Source organism: Neophocaena asiaeorientalis, unplaced genomic scaffold (genome assembly GCF_003031525.2).
Source record: "Neophocaena asiaeorientalis asiaeorientalis breed wild unplaced genomic scaffold, Neophocaena_asiaeorientalis_V1.1 scaffold606, whole genome shotgun sequence".
NCBI classification, from domain to species: Eukaryota; Metazoa; Chordata; class Mammalia; order Artiodactyla; family Phocoenidae; genus Neophocaena; species Neophocaena asiaeorientalis.
Window position 1 is genome coordinate 3850027 of NW_020173687.1, and position 18434 is coordinate 3868460.

The following is an 18434-nucleotide window of genomic DNA, read 5'->3' on the forward strand; positions in this document are numbered from 1 at the left end:
AAAAAGGTGAAGGGGATTAAGAGGTACAAACTCCCAGCGAAAAAAATAAATGAGCCATGGGGATGTAATGGACACATAGGGAATGGAGTCAATAACATTGTAACAACTTGGTATGGTGATAGATGGTCTCACTGCAGTGATCATTTCGTAATGTATAAAAATATCGAATCACTATGTTGTGTACCTGAAACTAATATAATATTGTATGTCAACTATAACTCAATAGAAAAACCAAACAAGTTGGATTTCATCAAAATTAAAAACATTCGTGCATCAAAGGACACTATCAACAGAGTAAAAAGGCAACACGCAGGATGGGAGAAAATATTTGCAAAGCACGTATCTGATAAGGAAGTGATACGTAAAATATGTAGAGAATACTAAAACTCAACCACAAAGAAACAGATTCAAAAGTGGCAAAGGACTTGAATAGACATTTCTCCAAAGGAAAAAAAGTACAAACAATTAATAAGCACATGAAAAGAGGCTCAGCATCACTAATCATTAGAGAAATGCAAATCAAAACCACAATGAGATATCAATTCACACCCAATAAGATGACTACTGTTGAAAACAGAAACTAAGTATTGAGAGCAGGGACACAAACAGGTATCTGTACACCCATGTTTATAGCAGTGCTATTCACGGTAGCCAAAAAGTGGAAGCAACCCAAATGCCCACTGATGGTGGAATGGATACATAAAACGCGGTACATACTGCATACAGAGGCACATTATTCAGCCTGAAAGAGGAGGGAAACTCTGACACATGCTGCAACAGGGATGAATCTTGAAAACATTTTGCTAAGTGAAATAAGCCAGTAACAAGAGGAAAACAGTGCCAGATTCTATTTATATGAAGAGCTGAGAGGAGTCTAATTCCTAGAGACAGAAAGTAGAGCGGTGGGTGCCTGCGGCTGCGGTGCTCAAACGAGTGGGGAGTTAGTATTTAATGGGCACGGAGTTTCAGTTTCGCAAGATGAAAAACGTTCCAGTGGTGTACGACCCAGCAATCCCACTCCTGGGCATGTATCCCGAGAAGACTCTAATTTGAAAAGTTACCTGCACCCCTATGTCTGTAGCAGCGCTATTTACAGTAGCCAAGACGTGGAAGTAACCTAAACGTTCACTGACAGAGGAATGGTTACAGGAGGTGTGGTATATGCACACAATGAAATATTAGCCATAAAAAAGAATGAAATAACGCCTTTTGCAGCAACATGGATTACCATAGAGATGATTATACTAAGTGAAGTAAGTCAAAGATTACATGCCATCACTTATATGTGAAATCTAAAAAATGATACAAATGAACTTATTTACAAAACGGAAACAGACTCACAGACGTAGAAAACAAACATGCTTACCGAAGGGGAAAGTGGGGGAGGGATATGTTAGGAGCTTGGGATTAACTGATACACACTAGTGTATATAAAATAAATAAATAACAAGGACCTACTGTACAGCACAGGGACCTATCTTCACTATCTTGTAATATAACCTGTAATGGAAAAGAATCTGAAAAAGAACCTGGAGAGAATCTAAAAGGGAATCACTTTGCTATACACTAGAAACCAACACAACACTGTAAACCAATTATACTTCGATTTAAAAAAAAAAGGTCCAATGGTGGCGGTGATGGCTGAACGACAATGTGAATTTTGCTTAATGCCACAGAACTGTACACTAAAATATAATTAAAATGGTAAATCTCACGTTATCTATATTTTACACCATTAAAAAATAAATTAAAAAGCGGGGGGGGGGAATCCTCTCCCCCGGCCCCAAAAGTTACTGATGACAACAGTGGCCAAGTAAGTTTTTTTTTTCAGAGCCCTGTAGTCCAAGGGCAGAGGGTGACTCTTTGGAAGAGTAATGAGGGCAAATCATTTCTCTCTCCTCCCAGCTCCTCTGCGAAGCATAACTGGTCTGCAGTGAGCTGCTCTGCGTTCTCCACACCGTCTCTTGAAAGGGGAGGTGAAGCCCCCCGGAGAGGGTACCCTGAAATACGATCCTTGTCTTAATGGCCGCTGTAATGCTGCCCGGCGACCACCAGCACCAAGCGAGGCACTTGGAATGGGGTGGGTCCACACTGCTGGACGGATGTCTGGGCTTCTCTGTAGTTTTTTCAAAGGCAGTTTTAGGAAGCGGGGAGGCGGGGGTTTGAAACATAATGCAAGTTTCAAGTGAAAGCGATGTTCCGAATCTCTCATTTTAAACAAGTGCCAGGAGAAAGGCCAGGGAAGAAAGGTTACATGGAAATGAAGGAGGGGGGCGCAAATGCCAGGGGGGCTTTGATTTTTTTATTTAAATCCAGTACTAATTGCTAGCTTCTGCTTTCCGAGAATGATAAGCAGAGACTGTCCAGATGCGGCTGCGGCCCGGGGCGATCAAACCACACCACGTTGCCATAGAATACGTTTCTCTGGGTGGAGCGTTCCAACAGGTGCTGATTTCCTAGGAGGGACGACCTCTTCACCCCCAGGCGAGAAAATACTCCTCTTGCATACCCTGCCCTTCGAAGCCGGAAAAGCATCTCGGCTGATGTGTGACTGATTCCCTTGGTAGGTGTCACCTCCTTCGCTTTGGGGTCACTTGAATTATAATTTTTGAACTTGCCTGGCCTTTGAACAGACACAAGCTCTCTTTGAGCAGTTTTTCTCTCTGGAGGGGAATTTTAATTTTAAATGCCAATAGCTATACAAATGAAAGCTTCTGTGCCAACTCGGGCTTTGTTCGGAAGAGAAACGTTATTTTATGACATCTTGGAAAATATTTCAAATGAATGGATTCCTTTGATGTTCAGACATATTAAAGAGTAAATCACTCCACGAAGTTGCCAGGGACAGGAAACAAGATTACTTCCTATGTGCACGGCTTTTTTGTTTGCCTTAAGTACTTATTCTGTATCAGTCCCTTAGATTTCCTTGAAAAGTCAGTTTTTAAGTGTACGTTGGCATGGGTTCATCCAGGCAGGACCTCTGGGTCATCCCTCGATTTGATCAAATCCATGTACAAATCTGACATATGGGTCCATGGGTCTTGCTGGGGTTTTTTGTTTGTTTGTTTTTGTTTTCCTGCATTGGCTAAAGTACTTTAAATTCACCCTTTTCACATGTCATTGAGGAATATACGATTGTTTCCTTGGATTGCCTGACGTATTCTCTTGAGCGCAGTCCTGCCTCCTTCTGCAAAGTGTGTGTGTTTGGGATGGGAAAGAGGTGCGGAAAGTCTCTGGAAAGTTGTGTCAGGGGATTAAAAAAAAAAAAAAATTCCAGACAAAGCAGGGGTAATGAAATTAAAGGCTGACGTGCAAAAGAGTGCAGTCAGCTCTGAGACTTTCAGATTTGGTTTTTGCCATGGGTGCATTTCCCCAGAGTCAGAAATACCGGTACATTTTCTGGGAAACAGAGAAGCATTGCGGGGAAAGATTGGGCGAGGGGTAGTGATGCGTTTGACTTCTGAGGACGTTCTGTAGCTGTGGTGCCTTTTTTCTGTCTCACAGTAGATTATGAATAAGATTTCATGGTTAGAAGTAGCCTTAGACAGCTGGGGAAGCAAGGCAGGGGCCTCAGGAGAAAATCCTGACATCAACCAAAACGGAGGCCAGATGTTGTCTAAATAAGCTTTGAGAAATAACAATTTGGCAAAAAGCAGAGCCCAATTCTGTGGTGTAATGAATGTTCAAAGCTGTCCAGATTCAACGGAAGAGATGGCTGTGTGCAAAGGGACATCTTCCTGACGTCAAAAGCCAACGAAAAAACTGAGGGCCTGCAGGGCCGGCCTATGAGGTCCCGTCCCAGCAGGCTAAAACGCATGGAAGCTTCACCTGGCAAGGCCGGTTCTGGGACTTTTCACGCCTGCAAACGGAAGCAAAGGGAAGCCTGCATTCTAGCGACGGAATCCAGTTAATCGCATGATCCGGTCTACACCTTCAGCTGCAGAATTTTGGCGGAAAGCACATTTGTCGTCTCAAGAGGACTTCGCTGTTCTAAATAAATAAGTGCAATTAGGATGATAAGCAAACTGGTACTTATACGAAACCCCTTCATCATTAAGAGAGAGAAAGATAGAGACAGGGTGGAAATGTGAGCCGTGCTCGGTAAGACATTAAATGACTCCAACACAGACCAGAAGCTTCTGGAATATAAAGGGCTGGGCTCAGCACTGGCACCTGAAGATGGCAAACCTCTTCTTAACCAGAAGGAGCACAAGAAATGAGATCTTGACCTTTCTTTCATGTCAATTCACCTCGTCTCATTTTAGTTTAGTTTTTGGTGTTCTCATCCAACCCATGTGGTACTTTTTATAGAAGATGTCCAATTGCAGGTTTGTTTACATCAGTGGGTCTCAACTGGGGGTGATACGCCTGCTCCCCAGGGGACACTGGGCAGTGTCTGAAGACAGTTTTGATTGTCACTGCTTGGGGGAGCGATGTTGGTTACCGGCATCTAGTGGATGGAGGCCAGGGATGCTGCTACACCTACAGGGCACAGGACAGCCCCTACAAGGAAACATCTGGCCCCAAGTGTCTATGTGCCAAGGCTGGGAACCCTCGTTCACAGGAGTGTACATTTTAAAGCCTTCAGTCATTCAGACAGGAACGCTTACTAGGCATCCCTTTGCAGACCGGGCTCTGTGTTTAGAAACCGGGGAGGACTCTTTAGATGACAAAACACAAAACACAACTCAAATCAGCTCCGGCAGAACAGGGAACCCAGTGACTCTAGCAACTAAAATCTACGGCTGGAACATCTGGGTTGAGAATCCCTGGTACCCTCACACCAACTCTGCTCACACGGACTAACATCTGCAAACAAAAATTTGGGTATGAAAAAAAAATCCAGGTACGCGTTCATTTTATGTGCTTTGTCCAACTGAGACCATCTGCTGGAACGGGCAGAGCTTCTGTTTCTTGTCAATGGAGGATGGGAGAAAGAAAAAGAGAAAAGGCTGGAGCCCTTTGATTTTCCATTGTCTTCTAACTCTAGGACTGGACGCTATTCCCCTGGGGTTCGAAACTTTCCCTGGAAAATCATGGTGAAAATAAGTGCAGTTCATACACGGCATAAATTTAAAACTCCTAGAGCTCAAGCACGTACATTGTTCCACGGAACTCCACTTGGAAATGTTGCCCGCAGGCTTTGCCCATCAGGGCTCTGCTGTAAGGGAATCTGTTGAACTCTGGAGCATTTGTAAGTCCTAGGTCCATTTATAAGTCCATGGTGCTAAGCTAGCATCCTCCCCCTGCCCTCAAAACTAAAAAATAATTAGTTTCCCCTAGTATCCATTTTTCACCCATGATCCTATACGTGCTGTGAGCTCTTCACTGATTAGGAAAATGTGATTAAAATGTTCCGATAATTGCAAAGAGCAGAAGAACATCCCACACGTACCCATCACTGCTGCTTCTCCAGTCAAAAAAATGAAAGCTCACTTGACTTCAATGGGACATTCATTGTAATTAAAGAATCCTCCAAAAGCAGGGCTGGGAACTTCTTACATGCTCCTGTTAAAAACCATAGTTTGCTGAATTGAAACAAGTTCCCAAACTGTTATCCTCCAAGATTTTCAACTAGAACAAGACAATGGCTTTGAGTGTTAGGGAGTTGTACTAACCATGTTGTGGTTTGGTTGAAAACCTGTTATTTAAAAATTGCCTATCTTATAAGAGATGGAGATTTGCCCTCATTCTGGCCACTCAGAGGCAGCAAAACCTCCACAGCAGCCTTTTTTTATATTTGATGGTGTCACCAGGCTGGTGAGAAAAAGGGATGGAAAGACAGATGAGACCATCTCACCCAGTCTTTTATTTACGATTTTAATTAACTAATTTTTTTTTTTTTAACCACGTCAAACGGCTTGTGGGATCTTAGTTCTCCAACCAGGGGTTAAATCTGGGCCCACGGCAGTGAAAGCCCATGTCTTAACCACCGGACCACCAGGGAATTCCCAGGATTTTATTTAGAAACCTTACATTTGTGTTGTACTTTTTCTTTTAAGGTACTTTTTACGTGTTTTGTACCTTTTGAGTCTCATCATATTCTAAAACTGAGCTTTTTTTGAGGACTGGTATTTTTTTTTTGTCTCTGTATCTACATGTACCCAAAGGCTAATCGACTTAAACTGGAGAAAAAGTCCACTCGGCAATGACTGCCCCCGTTTTTGCACACAAGGAAATCAACAATGGACATTTTGGAGGGGTGCTTCCAAGGTAGTGCGGGAAATCAATGCAAGAGACGCTGCAGGTGTTCCACTCGGCCACTGGGTTCCACTGAGAGCTATTTCAAAAGAATCCCCCCCTTTCTAGTGGCTCACTGTCTCCACTGCAGGCTGAGCTGTGGCTCAGCCTGCAGTGAATCGACTCACTCTTTTGAACCCTGCAGCATATACACTGAACAGATGTACTATGGTTTATTGAACTTTTTACTTGTGGGTGGACATTTATACTGCATTCTCCTAAAAAATGTCTTGGGGCACCTGTCAACGTGTTTTTGTAGGATCAAGGTATAGAAGTAGACATGTTACTTGAAAGTGAAAATGGGCAACGACCACACCATGGATGGACCTCAAGGGCTCCGCCATCACTCACCTTGACCCTGGCTCTCTGCGGCCACCACTCGATGGTGCCTTGAGGCTTGTTCTGTGAAAACTGAGGAGAGAGCTCATGTTGAGTGAGAACCTTCTGTGTGTGTGTGTCGGGCTCTGAGCATTTAGAACTCTATGTGCTTTTAACCCTGTGAAGCTGGAACAATTACTACCCCCACTTTACAGATGAGAAAACGGAAGCTCATGGAAAGTCAGTAATTTGCCCCAAATCGTATGCATGAACAAAATAGGAATTTAGCTCCAATCTTGCCTGACTCCGGAGGCTGTGCTCGGCACCTCCCCTCCCCCTCCCGGTGGCTGATGGTGGGTGGACGGATGGATGGATGGGTGGGTGATGGATGGATTACTTCCACAGTAATTGATTCGAAATCAGAGCAACTGGTGTGGGGTTAGATACGAAGTTCTCTTCATCTGGTTTGAATTATTACGAAATCAAGATTATGTTGCTATTTTTTCAGGCTACATCCTGGAGGACAGTGATATTTATTTTCTTTTTCTATCAGCTTTAGCTGCTAAATCCTCCTCAGTATAACCTTCTGGATCTTCCCAAAATTGCACAGGAAGGGGAGGCTTTGCTGTGTTCTAAGCCTTCGGCTTCATAGGGTAGGTCAGATGGCCTCATGGGCAGACGGGCACTTCCAAGGTCTTTGTCTTTGGGGCTACTCTGTCCACAGACTTCTGGCTTCTCAGGGAAAACACGTTTCCAGATGTGGAGAAAAGGGAAGCTTCGTGCACTGTGGTGGGAATGTAAATTGGTGCAGCCACTATGGAGAACAATATGGAGGTTTCTTAAAAAAGTAAAAATAGAGCTACCGTGTGACCCAGCGACCCCACTCCTGGGTAGATATCCGAGAAAAACAAAAACTCTAATTCAGAAAGATCCATGCGCCCCAGTGTCCATAGCAGCATTATTTATGATTGCCAGGATATAGACGCAACCTGAGTGTCCATCAACATATGACTGGATAAAGGAGATGTGGTGTATACACACACACACACACACACACACACACACACACAAAATGGAATATTACTCAGGGGATTCCCCACAAAGACACTGGGTGTTCCCGTGCTGGGCACCCACTGTCCCCTCACTGCTTCGACAGAGCTGGGGAGGGGAGAGAGGAGAGGAACATGTTTCTGAGGCCAGTCTTGCCAGCCAGACGAAAGGCATTTGTGAAACATTAAGCTCCGAGCCAGCAGCAGCCGGAAGTGAAACTGCAGAGGCGAAGGAAAGGACCATAGTGGGCACAGCGTGTGTGATGCTATCAGGGATTTCTCAACCCTGATTGTTGGTAGGGTGACCAACACCCCCGTTTGCCCAAGACTCAGGGGAGTCCTGGGATGTTGGGCTTTCAGCCCTAAAACTGGGAAAGTCCCAGGCAAACTGGGACAAGCTGGTCACGGTGGCAAACATCTCTATCCTGTTAGGGATAAAAGAACGGACAGAGCTCATGAAGGCTCAGACTGGACCACTCCCCAAAGCTGGGCCCGTGGCCCTTGATTCTCAAAGGCATATTCTGAAAAAGTTTGATGGAGTTTGGGAATGCAATAAGAAATGCTAAATATTAATGACCTTTCCCCCCAGGCGCTTCTGATTAAATCTAGAGTGTTTATCCCTGATGTGGGCCTTGATGGTGATGAAATCAAATCCCCTTGCTGTCCTGCGGTTCTACCCAGGGCAAAACTCTATTCCACGCAGCTAGCAAAGCTAAACCCACAGAGTATATGGCAGGGCCTTGGAAATTGCAAAGCATTATGCAAATGTACGTAAGATATTATCATCATCCTGGTTTGGGAAGGTCCCTTGTGGTACTGGTGACTTTTTATATGACAAAGATCTATGCTTTTTCTGTGCTGAATTAATAACTCACTTATGCTAATAAAACAAAGAAATCCAGTTGCCAGTGTCTCAAATACAGTCTCATCTCCTCCCATGAATTCTAATGTGGCTGGTTTTTTCCTCTTCTTCTTTTCTTTTGAACTGGCAAATGGGAACAGGTGAGTTGCAAAGTCTTGGCCTATTTGGAGCCAAAAACGGTCCACGGATTTGTTTTAAGTGTGAGACATATTCCTCTGCTTTTGCTTGGCCTCAGGGTGTACCACTCCCACCCCCACCCCACGCCCACCCCAAGCTGCAAGTCGTTTGAATCAACTACCCACGTTTTTGGTCAAAGCATGAGAGACCTGTGCTGATGGGACATTTTCACCCCTGTCCCTTAAACGTGTGTGTCTCGTTTGTTCTCCACAAATTTATGTGGTGGGTTGGCCCCATCACAGCATAAGCCAAGGGAGGCAGAGCTGCTCTGATGGCCGGGGGGTTTCTAAAGCTTTTCGGGTGCTCAGACAGACAGACTCTTCTCTGTGAGTGACCTCTGGTCCCTGGAGATGTTCTAGAATGCGAGTTCAGTGATTAAGGAATGCTCAGATTCTTCAGGACTGTTTTCCAAAGCCTTGAATCTCGATTCCAATGGGCTGTCCGTCTCTCCCTCCATCCATTATCTCTGAGCATCAAGATGAACTGGCCCTTGGAGGATGGGATGGGATCATTTCCCTAACAGAAGGATGTCACAGTACTTCCTGGCTGTCCCACCTGCTCTCATTTACCAAGAGCTTCCTGTGTCTGACGCCATTCTGGGTTCTCTGAATGAGAAGGGGTTAGGGAGGAAAACAGACCCTAGGGGCAGACAGCTGGGTTTAAATGCCAGCTCTGCTGCTATTAACTGTGTGGCCTCAGGCAAGTTTCTTAACCTTTTGGTGCCTCAATTTCCTCATCTGTAAAATGGGAATGAAAATAGTACTTACCTGGAGGGTTATAGTGAAGATCAAAGGACTTGCCACAGTGGTGCTGTGGTGAGACCTGGGGCCCCTTTCAAGGGGTTTGACACCATTTTCAGAGAAATACTCAGATGTTATTGGCCTTTTACATTCAGATTCTCTTAGGAGCACATGGTGGAATTTTCCAGAGACCACATGGAGTGTGATGCTGCAACAGACGTTGAAAGAGATGTGCAAAAATGGCAAACAATGCCCCTCTTTTCACTAAATGCTTGGTTTGGAAAATATTGCTGTTTTCTATATAAAGATACGTAATGGGTTTGTTATTACTACTTTAAGATGAATGAATACATAATTTTAAAGTTTTCGTGTTGATTTACAGAATGATAAATATTGATCACCATTTTGTAATAGAGATTTTGTTATCATTTTGTAATCTTTTCAGGTTCCCAGTCATTTTTAGGGTGTCGTCAAGTTCTGAGACCAGAGCTGCTGGCTAAGAGATGAAAGGCCCTCATTTAATGCAAGAGACCCAAGAGCTGGTTCTCACCGTCCCTATTTTATGGAAGGAAAAACTGAGGTACAGAGGAGACTCAAACCAGACAGACTCAGAGCAGAGGCAGACTCAAGCCCAGGTTTGTCTGGGTCCAAAGCATTGAACACATCCTCCTATAAGCCTTTGTTTTATCTGGTGACTCGCGGACGCTGACTCTGAAGATTTTAGGCACTCTGGCTTGCTGGCACCTTGTTGAATGAATGAATAGCTGAATCAGCATTCCAGCTCACACTACATAGTTGAACGCATCTTATTCTGAGCCTTCCTGTGAGCAGAAACAGGTCTGCCTTGGTCTCGGAATCTCGGATATCCAGCACCAGCTGGACCCACAGTGGCTGCACATATGCAAATCGGCCACCCCCGGTGATTTTGGGGGGGGGGGTCTCTTCTCCATGAAAGCAAAAGACTTTCTTGTTCAAGGAAACCATCCTCCTTTCTTATAATCAACCCTATCACAAACACCTTGTCTTTTGTTCGAATACCGGAGGAAAACTCCAGAAGTTAACCGAAGAGGATCTTTCAAACTTGGATGGTAAAGAATGCATATTAATTCGGAAAAGCCTTCCCCAGCTGGCCTTCACCTCATCTCAACATTTAGTGAACCCCTGAAAGATCGTTTAAATACAGACACAACCTGCCTTTTGTCTCTCTGACTTTCAGGGTAGAAAATGGCTGAATGCACCCAGAGGTAGTTCGTATTCAAGGCAGATCTGAAGTCTATTCAGGCCAGGGCTGTGGCAAAGGGCTTTGTAGAAAGGTTAGAGAGCATGTGCTTCAACAGGGAGCTGACCAGGTGGGACCCTTAGGGACTGGGGGCTTTTCACCCTCACCGTGCCCACCCCCAATGCTCTGTAATTCCACCATTTTATGGGGTGGTGTAGCTCTGCTCAAGTGTGTCCAGAGATGGGTTTGCGACTCCCCAGCCACACGAATCCTTCCCTCTGGTACACCAGGTGTCATTTGAAATTCATACGTATGTAACTGGAAGCTACATTTCCTCCCGGTGTGCAGGAGACCACCAAGCAGTGACCACAGGGCTGATTAATAATATAGCTGCTCCTAGGTTTAGGGTAGAAATCAATTAGATTTCCACCTTTAAGTTCCCTGCTGCTCCAAAGCGTATTATTTCATTCAATCTGTCAGTAATTTCCAACAACCTGCTTATAAAATCAAAGTACAATCCTTAGGATTTTTTTTCCTCCATCCCTCCTCCTATAAGCTCTTTGTCCCTCAGATGAAATTGTGATGAAATCTGCATGATGAGATTCTGATCTCTCGGCGTATGGCGGGGCCCTTGCACGGTCCCACACCTGCGGGTCTTTCCGGGCAGAGAACCATTACTTCTCCAGCTCTGTTAATGTTTTGTGGCAAATGCGTCCCCCAGGAGGGGACTGCAGCTTTGCTTCCTTTGCCACTTGTGAAAATTGAGTTCTCGCAGCACGGGGAGTCGATGATCATTTCTAATTCCCCCTTGGTGGGAAGCATTTAGCTTTGGGTCAGTTGCACGGGCCAAGGCAGGTACCAGGACAGCGGGGGCAACAAGCCCATCTTTGTCACCCAGGCGCTTCCTGTAGCTGTGAAGCCACCGGTGGTTTAAAATGTTAAATGTTCTTCCTTCTCAACCGTTTCCTTAATTAAAGACCAATATGCACCTTCTGTTCCCAGGCTCCCAGCCCTGAAGGGTTATCTTCTGACACTTTGAAGACAGCACATTTTGAAGTGCTTTTTCCTGATGCCTTCCTGGTCGGATGTGGACCATTTTTATAAGCATCAAATAAAAGACGACTCATCTACAATGACCCAGGAATTGTTTTTTTAATTGGCTGATCTCTACGGGGTGAGAGCTCAGCTACTGACTGAAAAGGTTAAGCTTTTCAAACTTTAAATCTATGTGAAATAAGAACGGAGATAGCCGAACAAAATAAAGCAGCCCCGGCGGGTGCGGTGTTCTGAGTGAATCCTGGGTAAGACCGCACGTCAGTAGAGTCTGCTCCTCCTTAAGCCAAAAATAGGCTTGTTTTTCAAATGTTTCCCCACCATTCTCTCTCCGTGAAGAGGGAATGAGAGGGAGAGAGAAGAAGGAAGACTCCAAATGCGAGTCTAAGAATTTTATCAGATCCCAATTCATCTCAATTCTGTTCCTCCGTAGTCAGAAGAGAAATGTCTTACTTCATGAGTCTCACAAGACGCAACCCCGGACAGCAGACATTTGGACTCTTCTGGTTGTTACCGTGACTTATTTTCTTTCATCTTTTCATCCAGGTGACTGTAAAAACTGCAAGGCAGGGGCTTCCCTGGTGGCGCCGTGGTTGAGAGTCCGCCTGCCGAATCAGGGGACACGGGTTCGAGCCCTGGTCTGGGAGGATCCCACATGCCGCGGAGCGACTGGGCCCATGAGCCACAACTACTGAGCCTGCGCTCTAGAGCCTGTGCTCCGCAACAAGAGAGGCCGCGACAGTGAGAGGCCCGCGCACCGCGATGAAGAGTGGCCCCTGCTCGCCACAACTAGAGAAAGCCCTCGCACAGAAACGAAGACCCAACACAGCCAAAATTAATTAATTAATTAAATTAATTAATAAACTCCTACCCCCAACTTATTAAAAAAAAAAAAAAGAAAAACTGCAAGGCAATTCAAGCCATCTACTTCTTCATTAGAGGGTTTATGGACAGCAGTTCTCAAATCCTGTGGTCAACTGACCCTTTTAAGTATTTCATTTTAAAGCTTGGATTATTCCGTTGAGATGAGCTGCTGTGAAAATTACCATGGTCAGGGTGAACCAGATGCTGAGACAAAACTCTAAACGGCTCCATATGGAACTTTGTGCAGCTCTGTGCAGCTCCCTCTTGAGCCCGTTGGAAGATGCTATTTTCATCTTAGGTACCTCCCATTCTCAGGAACAGTATGAACTCTGCCGACAGGAGTGTGCATTTACATTTTAAGCCAATTTCCAGCTTTCTAGTCCCAGAAGGATCTCCTTCCTAGATCCCCAAGCATGGTGTGGATTTTTTGGTCATAGCCTTTAGGATAAAAGCATACTCCTTAACTCTGCCCATAAAATCCCCCAGGTCTGGCCCTTGCCCCCTGCAGTCTGTCTGCTCCCATCCCACATGTCAGGGCCACATCACCGTCCTTTCGGTCCCTGCCACTCAAAGCTCCCTCCACCTGAAACGTCAATTTTCCTCTCATCCTAAGTCAGCATTCAGGCTCAAGGTACCCCGATTCTGTCGGTTCCCCCAATTCTTTTCTCTTTTCTCACCTGGTATGGTCCTTTTTTATCATTTGACAAATTTTAAGTAAATAACATGCACTATTTTGTTTAATGACAGCTTCTCTACCAGGCTATACCTGGCAGATGGCAGGTGTTCAATAAATATTTGTTGGATGCATGGAAGTAAGGAAAGAAGGAAGGGAGGGAGGGAGGATGGATGTGCCCGCAGTGGAGCCTCACGGTAGTGGATACTGTGAAGTGCCGCCAGAACCTCTTTAGCAAAGGATTGTTGCCCCAGGTGCCGGAAGTGCTGTCAGCAGGCACTGTTGGTCCCTCTGACGACTGCCTCAGCTGCAGAGATCTGCCTCCCCAAGGCCATACCCCTTCTCCAGAGCATCCCAAGGGTTGGCCAAGGCTGTCATGGTCTGTATTAGAGTTCAGCTTCTCCCTCTGCCCAACCTGCTTCTCTATTCTCCTTTGCACAGCTGTGGACCTCAAGGGCATCCCCTGATAGACCCTGGCACTGAACACTGCTTCAGAGTCTGCTTCCAGGAAAAGCCAACCTGAGACTCATAAACCTCTCATTACAAATGGATGTCCCCTAAGCCTAGTTGGACCAAGCCCTAAAACTCAGGTTCCCATGCGGGGGTGAGGGGACAAAGTGAGATTCCCAGCTGCATCTCTGAAGTTGAACCATAATGGTTTTGGCAAAAACCTTAGAAGAATGGCCTTTCTCGAACTGTTGGAGTCCAGCAATGAGGCATCTAGAAGTTCTTGACTGAAAGTAATTTTGAAAGTAGAAAAAGTCACAGAAAGTGTAGCCTGGTGCCTGGCAACATACTAATACCCAATAAATGTTTGTTGAAACAATGAAAGCTTCTTTTTTTTTTCCTCTTGTTCTCTGTTTCTAAACACAGCCAAAATTAATTAATTAATTAAAATTATTAATAAACTCCTACCCCCCACTTATTAAAAAAAAAAAAAAAAGAAAAACTGCAAGGCAATTCAAGCCATCTACTTCTTCATTAGAGGGTTTATGGACAGCAGTTCTCAAATCCTGTGGTCAACTGACCCTTTTAAGTATTTCATTTTAAAGCTTGGATTATTCCGTTGAGATGAGCTGCTGTGAAAATTACCATGGTCAGGGTGAACCAGATGCTGAGACAAAACTCTAAACGGCTCCATATGGAACTTTGTGCAGCTCTGTGCAGCTCCCTCTTGAGCCCGTTGGAAGATGCTATTTTCATCTTAGGTACCTCCCATTCTCAGGAACAGTATGAACTCTGCCGACAGGAGTGTGCATTTACATTTTAAGCCAATTTCCAGCTTTCTAGTCCCAGAAGGATCTCCTTCCTAGATCCCCAAGCATGGTGTGGATTTTTTGGTCATAGCCTTTAGGATAAAAGCATACTCCTTAACTCTGCCCATAAAATCCCCCAGGTCTGGCCCTTGCCCCCTGCAGTCTGTCTGCTCCCATCCCACATGTCAGGGCCACATCACCGTCCTTTCGGTCCCTGCCACTCAAAGCTCCCTCCACCTGAAACGTCAATTTTCCTCTCATCCTAAGTCAGCATTCAGGCTCAAGGTACCCCGATTCTGTCGGTTCCCCCAATTCTTTTCTCTTTTCTCACCTGGTATGGTCCTTTTTTATCATTTGACAAATTTTAAGTAAATAACATGCACTATTTTGTTTAATGACAGCTTCTCTACCAGGCTATACCTGGCAGATGGCAGGTGTTCAATAAATATTTGTTGGATGCATGGAAGTAAGGAAAGAAGGAAGGGAGGGAGGGAGGATGGATGTGCCCGCAGTGGAGCCTCACGGTAGTGGATACTGTGAAGTGCCGCCAGAACCTCTTTAGCAAAGGATTGTTGCCCCAGGTGCCGGAAGTGCTGTCAGCAGGCACTGTTGGTCCCTCTGACGACTGCCTCAGCTGCAGAGATCTGCCTCCCCAAGGCCATACCCCTTCTCCAGAGCATCCCAAGGGTTGGCCAAGGCTGTCATGGTCTGTATTAGAGTTCAGCTTCTCCCTCTGCCCAACCTGCTTCTCTATTCTCCTTTGCACAGCTGTGGACCTCAAGGGCATCCCCTGATAGACCCTGGCACTGAACACTGCTTCAGAGTCTGCTTCCAGGAAAAGCCAACCTGAGACTCATAAACCTCTCATTACAAATGGATGTCCCCTAAGCCTAGTTGGACCAAGCCCTAAAACTCAGGTTCCCATGCGGGGGTGAGGGGACAAAGTGAGATTCCCAGCTGCATCTCTGAAGTTGAACCATAATGGTTTTGGCAAAAACCTTAGAAGAATGGCCTTTCTCGAACTGTTGGAGTCCAGCAATGAGGCATCTAGAAGTTCTTGACTGAAAGTAATTTTGAAAGTAGAAAAAGTCACAGAAAGTGTAGCCTGGTGCCTGGCAACATACTAATACCCAATAAATGTTTGTTGAAACAATGAAAGCTTCTTTTTTTTTTCCTCTTGTTCTCTGTTTCTCCCCTAAGAACTTAAAACCCGAAAAAGGTAATAAGACTAACACATTCACTCCCATGTAGTCATTTTCTCCAAATCACTTGTTTTTAGCACAAAAGGGATAACTACTTATGATGTATTTTTCCATTATTTTCTTTGTGCAGGAGGTTTTAAAATTAATTTATTCTCTCTCTGCATCAGGTTGTCTTATAATTGAAGATGAGAAGTGTTTGTCTTCCAAAGGCTTTTTGGTGATGTCTTTTTTGCTGTTAACACTTCTTTGTCTACGCTTGTGATCCCTGCCGAATTTATTGTACTCAAGAACATAAATTAGGGGACCACATAGGCACCACTCACATCTATTTGAGTCCAGATGTCTTAGGAGAGAAGTTTTCTTTTTGCAAAACCCACAGAATAACACCTAGATTAACTAGAACACTTGGGGAATGGTTCGTGTGGATAATTTAATTTTCTGGATGATTTCTAGTTAACCAGAACTCCACTGGTATTTCCCAACCCTGATGCAGAAAACCTTTATGAAATGCATTGTTCTACTTGACGCTCTTAGCAAGGACAGCGGACATGATGGAAGATTTCAGAGGCAGGACCTGGTCATGTCATGGCAAGCATGTTGGACTTGGGGGCTTTGGGATTAGTCACAGTCTTGCCTCTGACTCGAGCCAGGACCAAATCCTCTGGTTCTCAGTTTCCTCTACAAAGAAGAAGGTTCAAAGCAAACTTTCAGATTTCGTGCACCCCAACCAAATCTGAAAACTCCCCGGTTCCCAGCAGCAGTATTCATGTTCTTTCATTCCATTTGCCTGTAGAGGTCAATGGAGTAGTATGGGACTTTGGGTTGCATTTACCCTCACAGTAAAAGCTGATCTTTTGATCTGTCTTTACTGAATGTCTAGTTGATATTCACATTGACTTAACTTCCCATGTCCTGGTTCTTTCTCCTCAAGGTGAAGAGTGGAAAAAAAAAAAAAAATGAAGTTAATTGGACCATAACCCATAGATGGTCTGCTGTGTGTAGACTCAAGACACAAGTCCTCACGCAACTTGCAAAGTTCCAGATGTGAGGCTACGGAAAGCATACCGGACTGGGATACGGAGCCCAGACTCTGCTTCTGGTCCTGCCAAGGCAAGTCTTTCTCCCCGTTCTAATCTCGTCATCAGTTTGAGGACAGGGCTGCTCTAGGGTCTCTAATAGAATGTGACCGTGCCTCCTTAGACCAGAGTTCCTAAACCTTAGCACCACTGGCAGTGAGACTGGATACTTCCTGATGGGGACCATCCTGTGCCTCGTAGGATGCTGAGCAACGTCCCCGGCCTCCAGCTCAGACGCCAGTGGCACCCCTCACCCAAGCTGTGAGATCAAAACTTCCTTCGGTCAACACTTCTCCAAAGAAGACATACAGATGGCCAACAGGCACATGAAAAGATGCCCCACGTTGCTAATTATTAGAGAAAAGCAAATCAAAACTACAATGAAGTACCACCTCACACTGGTCAGAATGGCCGTCATTAAAAAGTCTACAAATAATGCTGGAGAGGGTGTGCAGACAAGGGAACCCTCCTACACTGCTGGCGGGAATGTATAATAAATTGGTGCAGCCACTATGGAAAACAGTCTGGAGGTTCCTTAAAAAACTGAAAATAGAGCTGCCATATGATCCAGCAATTCCACTCCTAGGCATACAACTAGACAAATCTATAATTTGAAAAGATACATGCATCCCAATGTTCACTGCAGCACTATTCACAATAGCCAAGACACGGAAAATACCTAAATGTCCATTGACAGATGAACGGATAAAGAAGATGTGGTATATCTATACACGATGGAATATTACTCAGCCATGAAAAAGAATGAAACAATGCCATTTGCAGCAACATTGAATGGACCTAGACATTATCATACTAAGTGAAGTAAGTCAGAAAAAGAAAGACAAATACCATATGCTATCACTTATATGTGGAATCTAAAATGTGACACAAATGAACTTATCTAGGAAACAGAAACAGACTCACAGACAGAGAGAACAGACTTGTGGTTACCAAGGGGGAGGTGGGGAAGGAATGGATTGGGAGTTTGGGATTAGCAGACGCAAACTATTTTATATAGGATAGATAAACAGTATTGCGCAGGGGACTATATTCAATGTCCCATAATAAACCATAATGGAAAAGAGTACGAAAAAGAATGTATATGTGTATAACTGAATTATTTTGTTGTACAACATAAATTAACATAACATTGTAAATCAACTATACCTCAATAAAATCAATTTTTAAAAATAAAACATTAAAATTTTTTTTTAAAACTGTCTTTGGTCATTGTCTTACGTCTTCAGGGAGGTAAACTGCTTCCTTTTGAGAACCTCTGACTTTAAGGATGCTTTCTTAACCTTTCCTGAGAAAAAGAATCCAGACTTGAGCACATCAAGTCATCAAATATTTGATGGTTTCTGTTGAGAAAATTAGCTGCAAAATAGTGCCCACCTGGGTCTCTCTGCTACCGTGGGATCCAACAGGCGTTCACTCTCTAAGTGCTAAGGTATGTGGAATTCGGCATATTAGCACAGGCAGCCCCAAATTACCATGCTTACTGATGCTAACTGAAGCTTTCAGGAGAGTAAAAGAAATTATAAGTACAAGACTAGAGACACGTCATCCTGCAACATTCTCTGCTTCATGTGCGAAGAACTGAGGTGGTGGCATGAAACAGAAAAGGAGATAGATCTTAACGTGTAGGATGGTTTCTCTTCTACTGAGGACAACAAAAGAAAAATGTTAAAAAAAAAAAAAAAAA

At 44.5% G+C, this 18434-nt stretch overlaps 1 protein-coding gene across 8 annotated transcripts in view; it reads right to left on the bottom strand.

Annotated features, from left to right (window-relative positions):
- ZNF831 (zinc finger protein 831) overlaps positions 1–18434 on the bottom strand; it is a 166680-nt gene that overhangs the window by 40531 nt on the left and 107715 nt on the right. Inside the window, exons 5-6 of one of the 8 annotated variants that reach the window (XR_003003808.1) lie at positions 9414–9594; positions 5396–5508 (exon numbers count right to left, since the gene is read on the bottom strand). The exons of 6 other annotated variants lie outside the window; for them this stretch is intronic. The gene's annotated coding sequence lies outside the window, so the exon portion shown is untranslated. Of the gene's footprint in view, positions 1–5395; positions 5509–9413; positions 9595–18434 lie in introns of those variants that run through there. One more of the 8 variants, XR_003003807.1, reaches the window with a different exon arrangement.